Raw genomic sequence first — 16,631 nt, 5'->3', positions numbered from 1 at the left:
TTACAATGTAACCATTAACTTTTCTCAATTTAGCTACAATTTACCTACTTAAAATTATCTGTTAGGTTAAGGACCTGCCTGAGACGCTATGCGTGTTAGTGGCTTTACAAGAATGTAAAAACATCAATGTTATGTACTCTCATAAACCTATTGTACCTTCTTGTATATATATAAATAAATAAACAGACTCATGTGTATATAAATAAAGACAATTAAAAAGTCAGTTTCGGCAAAGATCAGTAACCAAAGAAAATGTACGGAGCAGGATGGCGGGCAAGCGAGCGAGTGACGTCATCACAACAAAAGCAAGCTGCTACACGATGTGTAGACGACGACCCGTGAGATAACACTGCCGCTCCTCAACTGATAACAATGTCGCCGCGCAATCACCACCAACAACATGATAACAACTCTGATAAGAAGAACTGCAGCTACCATCAAGAAGATAACATTGACGCTCCTCACTGTCTTAGAGACGGTCACCTGTGTCCACAATACCCGCCAAATTGTCCCTCCCACAGTACTCTCAAGACACTTATGGCAGTGTAAGTGTGTGGTGAGGCCACACCACTGAAGACATTGAGGATATATCACGAGGGAGAGACAAAACTGTTGAAGGAAGGAGTCACTGACTCCACCTGACCACCTTGTTCCTCGCACTCTCATCATCCTCCGTAAGTACTTGAGTACTTTCTGCTCCACCATTGTCTTACACCTCAACATGCAATTGTTGGGGGTGTGGAAATAGCCCTATGGCATTGTTGAGGTGTGGACGTAGGCCTGTGGCATTTTTGGGGTAAATTATAAGCCTATGGCATTGCTGTGGGTGAGGACATTGGCCTATGGAATTGTTGGGGTGTGGACGTAGGCCAATGGCATTGTCACACACCCTCACTGTTGCTCTCCCCCCCACACCCTCACTGTTGCTCTCCCCCCCCCACACCCTCACTGTTGCTCTCCCCCACACACCCTCACTGTTGCTCTCCCCCACACCCTCACTGTTGCTCTCCCCCACACACCCTCACTGTTGCTCTCCCACACAAAAGGCTGGCATACCGCAAGGGGAATTATGAACAGATGAGAAGTTTCCTAAGTGAAATACCTTGGGACACAGACCTCAGAGACAAGTCTGTACAGGGTATGATGGACTATGTTACCCAAAAGTGTCAGGAGGCAGTAAACAGGTTCATCCCGGCCCAAAGGGAAAAATCCGAGAAGCAACAGAAGAATCCATGGTATAATAGGGCATGTATGGAAGCGAAGAAACTGAACAAAAAGGCGTGGAGGAACTTCCGGAATAACAGAACACCAGAAAGCAAAGAGAGATACCAGAGAACCAGGAATGAGTACGTCAGGGTGAGAAGAGAAGCAGAGAAAAATTTTGAAAATGATATAGCACACAAAGCCAAGACCGAACCAAAGCTACTCCACAGTCACATCAGAAGGAAAACAACAGTGAAAGAACAGGTATTGAAACTTAGAACAGGCGAGGACAGGTATACAGAGAATGACAGAGAGGTGTGTGAGGAACTCAACAAGAGGTTCCAGGAGGTCTTCACAATAGAACAGGGTGAGGTCACTGTGCTAGGAGAAAGGGAGGTAAACCAGGCGGCCTTGGAGGAGTTCGAAATTACGAGAGAGGAGGTCAAGAGACACCTGCTGGATCTGGATGTTAGAAAGGCTGTTGGTCCAGATGGGATCTCACCTTCGATACTGAAAGAGTGTGCAGAGGCACTTTGCTTGCCACTCTCCATAGTGTATAGTAAGTCACTAGAGACGGGAGACCTACCAGAAATATGGAAGACGGCGAATGTGGTCCCAATATACAAAAAGGGCGACAGACAAGAGGCACTGAACTACAGGCCAGTGTTCTTGACTTGTATACCATGCAAGGTGATGGAGAAGATCGTGAGAAAAAACCTGGTAACACATCTGGAGAGAAGGGACTTCGTGACAAATCGCCAACATGGATTCAGGGAGGGTAGATCTTGCCTAACAGGCTTGATAGAATTCTACGATTAGGTGACACAGATTAAGCAAGAAAGAGAGGGCTGGGCGGACTGCATTTTCTTGGATTGTCGGAAAGCCTTTGACACAGTACCGCATAAGAGGCTGGTACATAAGCTGGAGAGACAGGCAGGTGTAGCTGGTAAGGTGCTCCAGTGGATAAGGGAGTATCTAAGCAATAGGAAGCAGAGAGTTACGGTGAGGGGTGAGACCTCCGATTGGCGTGAAGTCACCAGTGGAGTCCCACAGGGCTCTGTACTCGGTCCTATCTTGTTTCTGATATATGTAAATGATCTCCCGGAGGGTATCGATTCATTTCTCTCAATGTATGCGGACGATGCTAAAATTATGAGAAGGATTAAAACAGAAGAGGACTGTTTGAGGCTTCAAGAAGACCTAGACAAGCTGAAGGAATGGTCGAACAAATGGTTGTTAGAGTTTAACCCAACCAAATGTAATGTAATGAAGATAGGTGTAGGGAGCAGGAGGCCAGATACAAGGTATCATCTGGGAGAGGAAATTCTTCAGGACTCAGAGAAGGAAAAAGACTTGGGGGTTGATATCACGCCAGACCTGTCTCCTGCAGCACATATCAAGCGGATAACATCAGCGGCATATGCCAGGCTGGCCAACATACGAACGGCATTCAGAAACTTGTGTAAAGAATCATTCAGAACTTTGTATACCACATATGTCAGGCCAATCCTGGAGTATGCAGCCCCAGCATGGAGTCCATATCTAGTCAAGGATAAGACTAAACTGGAAAAGGTTCAAAGGTTTGCCACCAGACTAGTACCCGAGCTGAGAGGTATGAGCTACGAGGAGAGACTACGGGAATTAAACCTCACTTCGCTGGAAGACAGAAGAGTTAGGGGGGACATGATCACCACATTCAAGATTCTGAAGGGGATTGATAGGGTAGATAAAGACAGTCTATTTAACACAAGGGGAACACGCACAAGGGGACACAGGTGGAAACTGAGTGCCCAAATGAGCCACAGAGATATTAGAAAGAACTTTTTTAGTGTCAGAGTGGTTGACAAATGGAATGCATTAGGGGGTGATGTGGTGGAGGCTGACTCCATACACAGTTTCAAGTGTAGATATGACAGAGCCCGATAGGCTCAGGAATCTGTACACCTGTTGACTGACGGTTGAGAGGCGGGACCAAAGAGCCAGAGCTCAACCCCCGCAAACACAACTAGGTGAGCAACTAGGTGAGCACACACCCTCACTGTTGCTCTCCCCCACACCCTCACTGTTGCTCTCCCACACACACCCTCACTGTTGCTCTCCCACACACCCTCACTGTTGCTCTCCCCCCACACACCCTCACTGTTGCTCTCCCCCCACACACCCTCACTGTTGCTCTCCCCCCCCCCCTCACTGTTGCTCTCCCCCCCACACCCTCACTGTTGCTCTCCCCCCACACCCTCACTGTTGCTCCCCCCACACACCCTCACTGTTGATCTCCCCCCACACCCTCACTGTTGCTCTCCCCCCCCACACCCTCACTGTTGCTCTCCCCACACACCCTCACTGTTGCTCTCCCCCCCCCACACCCTCACTGTTGCTCTCCCCCACACACCCTCACTGTTGCTCTCCCCCCACACCCTCACTGTTGCTCTCCCCCCCCACACCCTCACTGTTGCTCTCCCCCCACACCCTCACTGTTGCTCTCCCCCCACACCCTCACTGTTGCTCTCCCCCCCCACACCCTCACTGTTGCTCCCCCCACACACCCTCACTGTTGCTCTCCCCCCCCACACCCTCACTGTTGCTCTCCCCCCCCACACCCTCACTGTTGCTCTCCCCCCCACACCCTCACTGTTGCTCTCCCCCCCCACACCCTCACAGTTGCTCTCCCCCCACACCCTCACTGTTGCTCTCCCCCCCCCACACCCTCACTGTTGCTCCCCCCACACACCCTCACTGTTGCTCTCCCCCCCACACCCTCACTGTTGCTCTCCCCCCCCACACCCTCACTGTTGCTCTCCCCCCACACCCTCACTGTTGCTCTCCCCCCCCACACCCTCACTGTTGCTCCCCCCACACACCCTCACTGTTGCTCTCCCCCCACACCCTCACTGTTGCTCTCCCCCCCCACACCCTCACTGTTGCTCCCCCCCCCCACACCCTCACTGTTGCTCTTCCCACACACCCTCACTGTTGCTCTCCCCCCCCCACACCCTCACTGTTGCTCTCCCCCCACACCCTCACTGTTGCTCTCCCCCCACACCCTCACTGTTGCTCTCCCCCCCCACACCCTCACTGTTGCTCTCCCCCACACACCCTCACTGTTGCTCTCCCCCACACACCCTCACTGTTGCTCTCCCCCCACACACCCTCACTGTTGCTCTCCCCCCACACACCCTCACTGTTGCTCTCCCCCACACACCCTCACTGTTGCTCTCCCCCCCACACCCTCACTGTTGCTCTCCCCCCCACACCCTCACTGTTGCTCTCCCCCCCACACCCTCACTGTTGCTCTCCCCCCCACACCCCTCACTGTTGCTCTCCCCCACACACCCTCACTGTTGCTCTCCCCCCCACACCCTCACTATTGCTCTCCCCCACACACCCTCACTGTTGCTCTCCCCCCCCACACCCTCACTGTTGCTCTCCCCCCCACACCCTCACTGTTGCTCTCCCCCCACACCCTCACTGTTGCTCTCCCCCCACACCCTCACTGTTGCTCTCCCCCCCCACACCCTCACTGTTGCTCTCCCCCCACACCCTCACTGTTGCTCTCCCCCCCACACCCTCACTGTTGCTCTCCCCCCACACCCTCACTGTTGCTCTCCCCCCACACCCTCACTGTTGCTCTCCCCCCCACACCCTCACTGTTGCTCTCCCCCCACACCCTCACTGTTGCTCTCCCCCCCCCACACCCTCACTGTTGCTCTCCCCCCACACCCTCACTGTTGCTCTCCCCCCACACCCTCACTGTTGCCCTCCCCCCACACCCTCACTGTTGCTCTCTCCCCACCCTCACTGTTGCTCTCCCCCACACACCCTCACTGTTGCTCTCCCCCCCCTCACTGTTGCTCTCCCCCCCACACACCCTCACTGTTGCTCTCCCCCCCACACCCTCACTGTTGCTCTCCCCCACACACACCCTCACTGTTGCTCTCCCCCCCACACCCTCACTGTTGCTCTCCCCCCCCACACACCCTCACTGTTGCTCTCCCCCCCCACACACTCTCACTGTTGCTCTCCCCCCACCCCCTCACTGTTGCTCTCCCCCCCCCCACACACCTCACTGTTGCCCTCCCCCACACCCTCACTGTTGCTCTCCCCCCCACACCCCCTCACTGTTGCTCTCCCCCCCACACACCCTCACTGTTGCTCTCCCCCCCCACACACCCTCACTGTTGCTCTTCCCCCCACCCCCTCACTGTTGCTCTCCCCCACACACACCCTCACTGTTGCTCTCCCCCCCACACACCCTCACTGTTGCTCTCCCCCCCCCCACACCCTCACTGTTGCTCTCCCCCCCACACACCCTCACTGTTGCTCTCCCCCCCCACACACCCTCAATGTTGCTCTCCCCCCCCACACCCTCACTGTTGCTCTCCCCCACACACACCCTCACTACCTGGTTGATACCTGGTTGATGGGGTTCTGGGAGTTCTTCTACTCCCCAAGCCCGGCCCGAGGCCAGGCTCGACTTGTGAGAGTTTGGTCCACCAGGCTGTTGCTTGGAGCGGCCCGCAGGCCCACACACCCACCACAGCCCGGTTGGTCTGGCACTTCTTGATGGAATAAATCCCCCCCCCCCCCACACCCTCACTGTTGCCCTCCCCCCACACCCTCACTGTTGCTCTCCCCCCACACACACCCTCACTGTTGCTCTCCCCCCACACACCCTCACTGTTGCTCTCCCCCCCCACCCCCACACTGTTGCTCTCCCCCCCCACACACCCTCACTGTTGCCCTCCCCCCACACCCTCACTGTTGCTCTCCCCCCAACACAACCCTCACTGTTGCTCTCCCCCACACACCCTCACTGTTGCTCTCCCCCCCCCCACCCCCACACTGTTGCTCTCCCCCCCACACACCCTCACTGTTGCCCTCCCCCCACACCCTCACTGTTGCTCTCCCCCACACACACCCTCACTGTTGCTCTCCCCCCACACACCCTCACTGTTGCTCTCCCCCCCCACCCCCACACTGTTGCTCTCCCCCCCCCCCCACACACCCTCACTGTGCCCTCCCCCCCACACCCTCACTGTTGCTCTCCCCCCCCCACACACCCTCACTGTTGCTCTCCCCCCACACACACCCTCACTGTTGCTCTCCCCCCCCACACCCTCACACTGTTGCTCTCCCCCCCCACACACCCTCACTGTTGCTCTCCCCCACACACCCTCACTGTTGCTCTCCCCCCCACACCCTCACTGTTGCTCTCCCCCCCACACCCTCACTGTTGCTCTCCCCCCACACACCCTCACTGTTGCTCTCCCCCCACACACCCTCACTGTTGCTCTCCCCCCACACACCCTCACTGTTGCTCTCCCCCCACACACCCTCACTGTTGCTCTCCCCCCACACACCCTCACTGTTGCTCTCCCCCACACACCCTCACTGTTGCTCTCCCCCCACACACCCTCACTGTTGCTCTCCCCCCACACACCCTCACTGTTGCTCTCCCCCACACACCCTCACTGTTGCCTCCCCCCCACACCCTCACTGTTGCTCTCCCCCACACACCCTCACTGTTGCTCTCCCCCCACACCCTCACTGTTGCTCTCCCCCCACACACCCTCACTGTTGCTCTCCCCCCACACACCCTCACTGTTGCTCTCCCCCCACACCCTCACTGTTGCTCTCCCCCCACACACCCTCACTGTTGCTCTCCCCCCCACACACCCTCACTGTTGCTCTCCCCCCACACACCCTCACTGTTGCTCTCCCCCCACACCCTCACTGTTGCTCTCCCCCCCACACACCCTCACTGTTGCTCTCCCCCCCACACCCTCACTGTTGCTCTCCCCCCCACACCCTCACTGTTGCTCTCCCCCCACACCCTCACTGTTGCTCTCCCCCCACACCCTCACTGTTGCTCTCCCCCCCACACCCTCACTGTTGCTCTCCCCCCACACCCTCACTGTTGCTCTCCCCCCCACACCCTCACTGTTGCTCTCCCCCCCACACCCTCACTGTTGCTCTCCCCCCACACACCCTCACTGTTGCTCTCCCCCCCACACCCTCACTGTTGCTCTCCCCCCCACACCCTCACTGTTGCTCTCCCCCCCACACCCTCACTGTTGCTCTCCCCCCACACCCTCACTGTTGCTCTCCCCCCACACCCTCACTGTTGCTCTCCCCCCCACACCCTCACTGTTGCTCTCCCCCCCACACACCCTCACTGTTGCTCTCCCCCCACACCCTCACTGTTGCTCTCCCCCCACACCCTCACTGTTGCTCTCCCCCCCACACCCTCACTGTTGCTCTCCCCCCACACCCTCACTGTTGCTCTCCCCCCCACACCCTCACTGTTGCTCTCCCCCACACACCCTCACTGTTGCTCTCCCCCACACACCCTCACTGTTGCTCTCCCCCCCACACCCTCACTGTTGCTCTCCCCCCACACCCTCACTGTTGCTCTCCCCCCACACACCCTCACTGTTGCTCTCCCCCCCACACCCTCACTGTTGCTCTCCCCCCCACACCCTCACTGTTGCTCTCCCCCCACACACCCTCACTGTTGCTCTCCCCCCACACACCCTCACTGTTGCTCTCCCCCCCCACACCCTCACTGTTGCTCTCCCCCCCACACCCTCACTGTTGCTCTCCCCCCACACACCCTCACTGTTGCTCTCCCCCACACACCCTCACTGTTGCTCTCCCCCCACACACCCTCACTGTTGCTCTCCCCCCACACACCCTCACTGTTGCTCTCCCCCCACACACCCTCACTGTTGCTCTCCCCCCCACACCCTCACTGTTGCTCTCCCCCCACACCCTCACTGTTGCTCTCCCCCCACACCCTCACTGTTGCTCTCCCCCCACACACCCTCACTGTTGCTCTCCCCCCCCACACCCTCACTGTTGCTCTCCCCCCACACACCCTCACTGTTGCTCTCCCCCCACACACCCTCACTGTTGCTCTCCCCCCACACCCTCACTGTTGCTCTCCCCCACACACCCTCACTGTTGCTCTCCCCCACACACCCTCACTGTTGCTCTCCCCCCCACACACCCTCACTGTTGCTCTCCCCCCACACCCTCACTGTTGCTCTCCCCCCACACCCTCACTGTTGCTCTCCCCCCACACACCCTCACTGTTGCTCTCCCCCCACACACCCTCACTGTTGCTCTCCCCCCACACCCTCACTGTTGCTCTCCCCCCACACCCTCACTGTTGCTCTCCCCCCACACACCCTCACTGTTGCTCTCCCCCACACCCTCACTGTTGCTCTCCCCCACACACCCTCACTGTTGCTCTCCCCCCCACACCCTCACTGTTGCTCTCCCCCCCACACCCTCACTGTTGCTCTCCCCCCACACCCTCACTGTTGCTCTCCCCCCACACACCCTCACTGTTGCTCTCCCCCCCACACCCTCACTGTTGCTCTCCCCCCACACCCTCACTGTTGCTCTCCCCCCCACACCCTCACTGTTGCTCTCCCCCCCACACCCTCACTGTTGCTCTCCCCCCCACACCCTCACTGTTGCTCTCCCCCCACACACCCTCACTGTTGCTCTCCCCCCCACACACCCTCACTGTTGCTCTCCCCCCACACCCTCACTGTTGCTCTCCCCCCCACACCCTCACTGTTGCTCTCCCCCACACACCCTCACTGTTGCTCTCCCCCACACACCCTCACTGTTGCTCTCCCCCACACACCCTCACTGTTGCTCTCCCCCCACACCCTCACTGTTGCTCTCCCCCCACACCCTCACTGTTGCTCTCCCCCCCACACCCTCACTGTTGCTCTCCCCCCACACCCTCACTGTTGCTCTCCCCCCACACCCTCACTGTTGCTCTCCCCCCACACACCCTCACTGTTGCTCTCCCCCCACACCCTCACTGTTGCTCTCCCCCCACACACCCTCACTGTTGCTCTCCCCCACACACCCTCACTGTTGCTCTCCCCCCCACACCCTCACTGTTGCTCTCCCCCCACACACCCTCACTGTTGCTCTCCCCCCACACCCTCACTGTTGCTCTCCCCCACACCCTCACTGTTGCTCCCCCCCCAGACCCTCACTGTTGCTCTCCCCCCACACACCCTCACTGTTGCTCTCCCCCCCCACACACCCTCACTGTTGCTCTCCCCCACACCCTCACTGTTGCTCTCCCCCATCCCACACCCTCACTGTTGCTCTCCCCCACACACCCTCACTGTTGCTCTCCCCCACACACCCTCACTGTTGCTCTCCCCCACACATCCTCACTGTTGCTCTCCCCCACACCCTCACTGTTGCTCTCCCCCCACACCCTCACTGTTGCTCTCCCCCCACACCCTCACTGTTGCTCTTCCCTCACACCCTCACTGTTGCTCTCCCCCACACCCTCACTGTTGCTCTCCCCCCACACACCCTCACCGTTGCTCTCCCCCACACCCTCACTGTTGCTCTCCCCCCACACACCCTCACTGTTGCTCTCCCCCCCACACACCCTCACTGTTGCTCTCCCCCCACACACCCCCACTGTTGCTCTCCCCCCCACACCCTCACTGTTGCTCTCCCCCCACACCCTCACTGTTGCTCTCCCCCACACCCTCACTGTTGCTCTCCCCCCCACACACCCTCACTGTTGCTCTCCCCCCACACACCCTCACTGTTGCTCTCCCCCCACACCCTCACTGTTGCTCTCCCCCACACCCTCACTGTTGCTCTCCCCCCCACACCCTCACTGTTGCTCCCCCCCCAGACCCTCACTGTTGCTCTCCCCCCACACACCCTCACTGTTGCTCTCCCCCCCCCACACACCCTCACTGTTGCTCTCCCCCACACCCTCACTGTTGCTCTCCCCCACCCCACACCCTCACTGTTGCTCTCCCCCACACACCCTCACTGTTGCTCTCCCCCACACACCCTCACTGTTGCTCTCCCCCACACATCCTCACTGTTGCCCTCCCCCACACCCTCACTGTTGCTCTCCCCCCACACCCTCACTGTTGCTCTCCCCCCACACCCTCACTGTTGCTCTTCCCTCACACCCTCACTGTTGCTCTCCCCCACACCCTCACTGTTGCTCTCCCCCCACACACCCTCACCGTTGCTCTCCCCCACACCCTCACTGTTGCTCTCCCCCCACACACCCTCACTGTTGCTCTCCCCCACACCTTCACTGTTGCTCTCTCCCACACACCCTCACTGTTGCTCTCCCCCCACACACCCTCACTGTTGCTCTCCCCCCCACACACCCTCACTGTTGCTCTCCCCCCACACCCTCCCTGTTGCTCTCCCCCCCACACACCAGTAGTGGGAAAAGGCACTACGAAGGACCGTTTTTCTTTTTCCAGCGGTCCTTCGTAGGGCCATGGGTTTTTCTATGTTTATCCCCAACGGTCCTCCGTAGGGCCTAGTCCATTTCGTTACCCCGGCGAACAAGTCAAAGTTTTTTATCAACGGTCCTTCGTAGGGCCATGGGTTTTTTCCATATTTTACCCAACGGTCCCTCATAGTCTCCTAATATTTTCATTCATTTTATTGTCCCCTCCCGAATGTCATATATAATTTTCCAACTGTTATATTAAAAGGTTCGCTCCTAGGCCCCAGCCATTTTGTTTCAAGGGGATTAAAAGGTCCCTCGTAGTCACACATGTTTTTCGTTACCCCAGTGACCCATGCACAGGCATCGGTCAATGACGTCATCAGCTAGCCAGTCTTCATCTTCCCTGAATAAGTCCGTTTTCTGTTATAGTGTATTTATTCCCATTTTCAATATTTATAGTAAAGGGGGATTAAAAGGCCGCCTTCTGTCAAGCCTAATGTACAATGACGTCATCCATTATAAGCTCGTTTTTCTCAATAAGGTATTTCCATACTATTGCCCATTTTTCTAGGATCATTTCAGAGCTAAGATTTCAAATTAACACGAGAAATGAGTTCAGCTCTGTCACCAAAGGAGTATTTGCCCAGGTCTTTTTCCTAAATCTAAAACTTATTCCAATTTATACCGATTGTTTCGTGTTCAATCTCGTGTTTATAGCCTATTAATATCCCCCTTTATCATGTCCATTCTTTAACACCTCTATCATGTCACCCCTATTTCTTCTTCGTCTATCTAGAGAATGTAATTTAAGCTTTGTCCATCTTTCTTCAAGGATCGTTTATTGAGCATAGGGCAAATAAAATTGAAAACCCACTATCATCCATTTGCATGAAAACAGTCCCCTGCCAGGCGTGGTGACTTCAATGCGATTTCAGTACTAATCCAATAGAGGATATGTTGAGGATAGGTTGAGGATGGTTGAATTATGTGAAAAAAAAAATGCTACAAGTATGATGCAATATTGAACCAAGATTCGTGTATCAGAGGTTAGGCCCAGGGAGGTTGGGTTGATGCATAAACAACACCTTCCTCCCATATATACAATAAATTTGAAGTTAGATAAAGGGAGGTTAGGCCCAGGACGGCAGGGTTGATGCACAAATAACACAGTCCTCCCATATTTATGATAAATTTGAAGTTTGATAAATGGAGGTTAGGTCAAGGACGGTTGGGTTGATGCACAAACAACACGTTCCTTCCATATTTACGATAAATTTGAAGTTAGATGAAGGGAGGTTAGGTCCAGGACGGTTGGGTTGATGTGTAAAAACAAAACACATACCCAACACTATATCTACAATATTGAACACAGTTCCAAGTTTTAAAGGAGAGGGGGCTGTTAGGTCCATATCCAAAACATCACTTTTCTATGAATATGGTTACACTGTTCAACAAAGAACCTAGCAGGTTAGGCACAGTGTGGATAGGATCATATCCAAAACTTCAGTTTTCGAAGAAAAATAGATAAAATATTCAACAAAGCTCCAAGACTCTTGCAGGTTAGGCACGGGCATTTAGGTTCATATCTAAAAATCATCACTTCTCTGAGTATATGTCGTATCAGAGGTTAAGTCCAGGTTTAGATGGAATGGATGAAAATGTGGATAAAATAGGTTTTGGCTGTGCTATGATACACAACATTTAGGCATATTTGGTGGAAATTGTTTACAATTTGGTGGCCATAGCTTAAATTTTCCCAACTTAAATCAAATCTGCTAGGTCAGGGATAGGTAAGGCTATGTAGGGTAGGTTGGAATATGTGAAAACTTGGCTAATATGGTCTTTGGCTGAGCTATGCAACAAAACATTTTTGGTATATTGGGTAGAAATTGTCTTAAATTAGGTTGAATTTAGGTGAGTAAGCATAAATTTCACGAACTCTAATCAAATCTAGCTTGGGATATGCTAGGTCAGGTTAGGTAAGGCTGTGTAAGGTAAGATGGAATAGGTGAAAACTTGGGTGAAATGAACTTTGGCCATGCTAAGATACAAAACATTTGGGTATATTCGGTGGAAATTGGCATAAATTAGGTATAATTTAGGTGGGAAAGGCATAAATTTTGCCAACTATAATCAAATCTGACTTTAGATATGTCAGGAGGGGCTGGGTAGGGTTGTCTAGGGCAGGTTGGAATAGGCGAAAACTCAGCTAAAATGAACTTTGGCCATGCTAAGATACAAAACATTTGGGTATATTCGGTGGAAATTGGCTTAAATTAGCTTAAATTTAGGTGGGAAAGGCATAAATTTTGCCAACTATAATCAAATCTGACTTTGGATATGCCAGGAGAGGCTGGGTAGGGTTGTCTCGGGCAGGTTGGAATAGGTGAAAACTCAGCTAAAATGAGCTTTGGTCGTACTATGTTCCAAAACATTTTTGGGTATATTTGGTGGAAATTGTCTTAAATTAGGTCAAATTTATATGGGATAACTTAAATTTTGCCGACTTTAACCAAAATCTAGGTTTGGATATGCTAGGATAGGTTAGGTAAGGTTGCGTAGGGTAGGATGGAATAGGAGAAAATGTAGGTAAAAAAATGGGCTTTGGCAGTGCTGTGATACACAACATTTGGATATATATGGTGGGAATTGCCTTAAATTAGATCGAATTTAGGTGGGATAGCTTAAATTTCGCAGACTTTAACAAAATCTAGGTTTGGATATGGTAGGATAGGTTAGGTAAGGTTGCGTAGGGTAGGATGGAATAGGAGAAAATGTAGGTAAAAATGGGCTTTGGCATTGCTGTGATACGACACATTTGGGGATATTTGGTGGGAATTGCCTTAAATTAGGTGGAATTTATGTGGGATAGCTTAAATTTCGCAGACTTTAATCAAATCCAGGTTTGGATATGCTAGGATAGGTTAGGTGAGGTTGTGTAGGGTAAGATGGAATAGGAGAAAAATGTAGGTAAAAATGGGCTTTGGCGATGCTATGATACATAACATTTGGGTATATTTGGTGGAAATTGCCTTAAATTAGGTCATATTTAGGTGGCATAGCATAAATTTCGCCAACTTTAACCAAATCCAGGTTTGGATATGCCAGGTCAGGTTAGGTGAGGTCGTGTAGGGAAGGACACATATAATATCTTAGGGTAATGAACTAGCATGTTTATGAAATAGTGTAAATTTTCCTATTTGGGGTTCGAGCTATATGGCAGACTCATATAATGTATGGACAGAGGCGACATAGGCTTGTATGTGAGGATATGGGATGCTCATATTTAGTTAGTTTAGCTAGGTTGAATTTAGTCAAATTGGCGTAGTATAAGTATATTTTTGATAGATTTAGATGAATTTAAGTTTTAACAAGATGCATTTTGATAAGATATAGCAAATTTGTCTAAAATTATCATAGAAAATACTGACTTCACCTAACCCCACCTGCCCTAACATAACTAAGGCAAGAACAAATAAGTCTGTTAGATGGTTTGAATAAATACATAAATATGGGGGGTCTGATTGGAGAGGATGTAACAAGGAAGGTATTAATAAGACATAAAAACAGTGGACATATGTTAGATGAATAGTTTAGCACTAATAATGTTGATATCTTAATGGAAAAAGAATGTGTTATATATTGACCTCATCGGAAGTCATATGCACCATTTTTATATGTGAAATTCTGACTTTTGGGGAGTTGGTTAAACTCAGCATATTATAATTAATGTCCTAAATATACCCAGAAAAATATCATGCAAATTGTGTATTGTTTGACCTAGTTGGTTGTGTTTGTACATATATAGCACAATTAATATACTTGTGTATTAATTGTGCAGATTATGTATTTTGCATAAGTTGTATGATTATTGCAATTATGTATTGATTATATTTCTATAAATTGTGTATTGTTTTGTGCAAGTTGTATGTATTAATTGTATATGTTTTTGTATGTGTATTTGCGGAAATTGCTTAGTTGTGTATTTAATGAATATGTGCTAGTTATGTATTGCTCATATTTTGGTAAGTTGTGTATTGATTATATTTTTGAGCAAGTTGTGTAAATGTCGCAATTGTATTTGTGTAAATCGTGTATTTATGCTAGTTGTGTATTTTTCATATTTGGGGTAGTTATGTATTGTACGTATTTGTGCTAGATATGCATTTGTACAAGTTGTGTAATAATTATGAAAGATGTGTAATATTTGTATAAGTTGTGTAATAATTGCGCATGTTGTGTAATTGCATATGGACGAATTGTTTATTTATACCTTCGTGTATTGATTGTCATTGTGCAAGTTGAGTAATTATATAGCAAGTTTTCTTGTATTAATTGTGCAAAGATGTAAAATAATTACACAAACTGTGTAATAATTGTCCATGTTTTATAACAATTTTTGTGATAATAGTGCATTTATGCAAGTTGTGTTTTTAATTTGTTGAAGTGGAACTGGTGCAACTGTATTTGTGTGTGAAAATTGTGTATTTTGTGTAAGCTCTGTAATCTGATAAAATAGATCTTCATGGTGTAAGTGTATTTTGGTTTATGAGACAATGTGTGGGTATTTTGTGAAAATTATGTTTGTGAAATTGTGTAATTTTAGTGAAAGCGCATTTTTGATTATCTAAATGCATAAGCATTTTGATATATTTGCGCACAATACCGTGCTTTGTGTAAATGTCATACTTTGAGTGTCCATGCAATATTGTGTAAATGCTACATTTTCATGTCCAACTGACATATTTTTGCATGTAAATGTTGTATTTTTGTCTATAAATGACATATTTTTGTGTGATGGCATATTTTGAGTGTAAATAATATATTTTGTGCATAAATGGCATATTTGGTGTGTAGATGCTGTATTTTTTGTGTGCATGGCATAAATTGCATCTGATTAATGGGGAAATGGTGGCAAAAAACTAGGCTATTCTCTATGAATGTATAGGTTGTGGAGTATGAGTAGGTTTGTATGCTTGTATTTGCGACTGTTGGTTTAGAAACAAGTTACCTGATTTGCGTATTATTAACACAGCCACTAATCCGCTGTACTGCCAGATGTGTGGTAACTACCTGTGGATTATAGTAGAATATCTAGCTATAGGGTTTCATAATTGCTGTTGTGTATAAAACTAGAATAAGAGCTATTTATTAAAACTATTATTGTAAACTAATACTTTAAGTGGGATCCCTTGGTTGTTTTAAGCATAGGGTGGACATGAATGAGATTGGGTGGAAATATATAGGAGCTGCCTCGTATGGGCCAATAGGACCTCTGCAGTTACCTTTATTCTTATGTTCAGCTCACCTGCTATGCTGCCAGATGTACGATTCTGCTTAAATTGTAGTACGACATTTGGGCTTCTGTTATACTTTTGAACTTATCACTGAATAATGATTACAGTTGTGGATGACTAAAATGTATATTCTTAGTCCTCTGATTCTTAAACCTCTGATTACGTTAGGTGGGGATGGATAGTCTAGTCATTTTGTATTAATAACATCAAATACACATGCCAGTAGGACGCCAAAGGTCGCATTGGTTATCTGGTGACGTCATACATAGTTGACCAGTCAGGTGCTGTAATACCTTGACACCTATATGCTAATGGCCAGCAATACCTTATCCCTATACCTGAGGTCGCTTTTTGTGATGTCACTAAACAACAACAACAACTGGTCTGTAGAATGTATTTGTTTGTTATATATAATAAGTTAGGTTAGGTTAGGATGGTTTGATAGGGTTTATGAATATCAGAAAATATGAGCAATGAGCGAAAATACGAGCCATTGTAGCTGAATATCAACTCTGGTGAACAACAGACTACAGTTGAGGTATTAAGCCAGATTAAGAGTTCACACTTATGTGTGAACCTCCTGGGATCCGCATTTACCGCGTTGGCGCCTCGCACCGCATTAGGAATGATGACGTCAGAAAAGCAGGTAATTGCAGAAGGCCTTATTTAAAAAACATGAGAGGCTTTGCTTTTACTGAATGAGTATTTTTGATCTGTTATATGCTACAGTAAGGTGTGGGAGGTATGTTTTGAGCGAATGTGAGATGCGCATATATATATATATTTATGCGTTTATGCAGTAATATTGGATTACTACTGAAATTGCATTGAAGTCACCATGCCTGGCAGGGGACTGTTAGTTTATACAGTAATATTGG

At 50.2% G+C, this 16,631-nt stretch overlaps 1 protein-coding gene across 1 annotated transcript in view; it reads left to right on the top strand.

Moving 5' to 3' along the window:
- The first annotated feature begins 444 nt into the window (after positions 1–444).
- Positions 445–16,631, top strand: part of LOC138366286 (tripartite motif-containing protein 59-like) — an 85,782-nt gene continuing 69,595 nt past the window's right edge. Inside the window, exon 1 of the mRNA XM_069327312.1 lies at positions 445–674. The gene's annotated coding sequence lies outside the window, so the exon portion shown is untranslated. The remainder of the gene's footprint in view (positions 675–16,631) is intronic.

The sequence above is a fragment of the Procambarus clarkii genome, chromosome 19, assembly GCF_040958095.1.
Source record: "Procambarus clarkii isolate CNS0578487 chromosome 19, FALCON_Pclarkii_2.0, whole genome shotgun sequence".
Taxonomy (NCBI): Eukaryota; Metazoa; Arthropoda; class Malacostraca; order Decapoda; family Cambaridae; genus Procambarus; species Procambarus clarkii.
The sequence above is the reverse complement of the archived record's forward strand: the minus strand, read 5'-3'. Positions and strand labels throughout refer to the sequence as shown.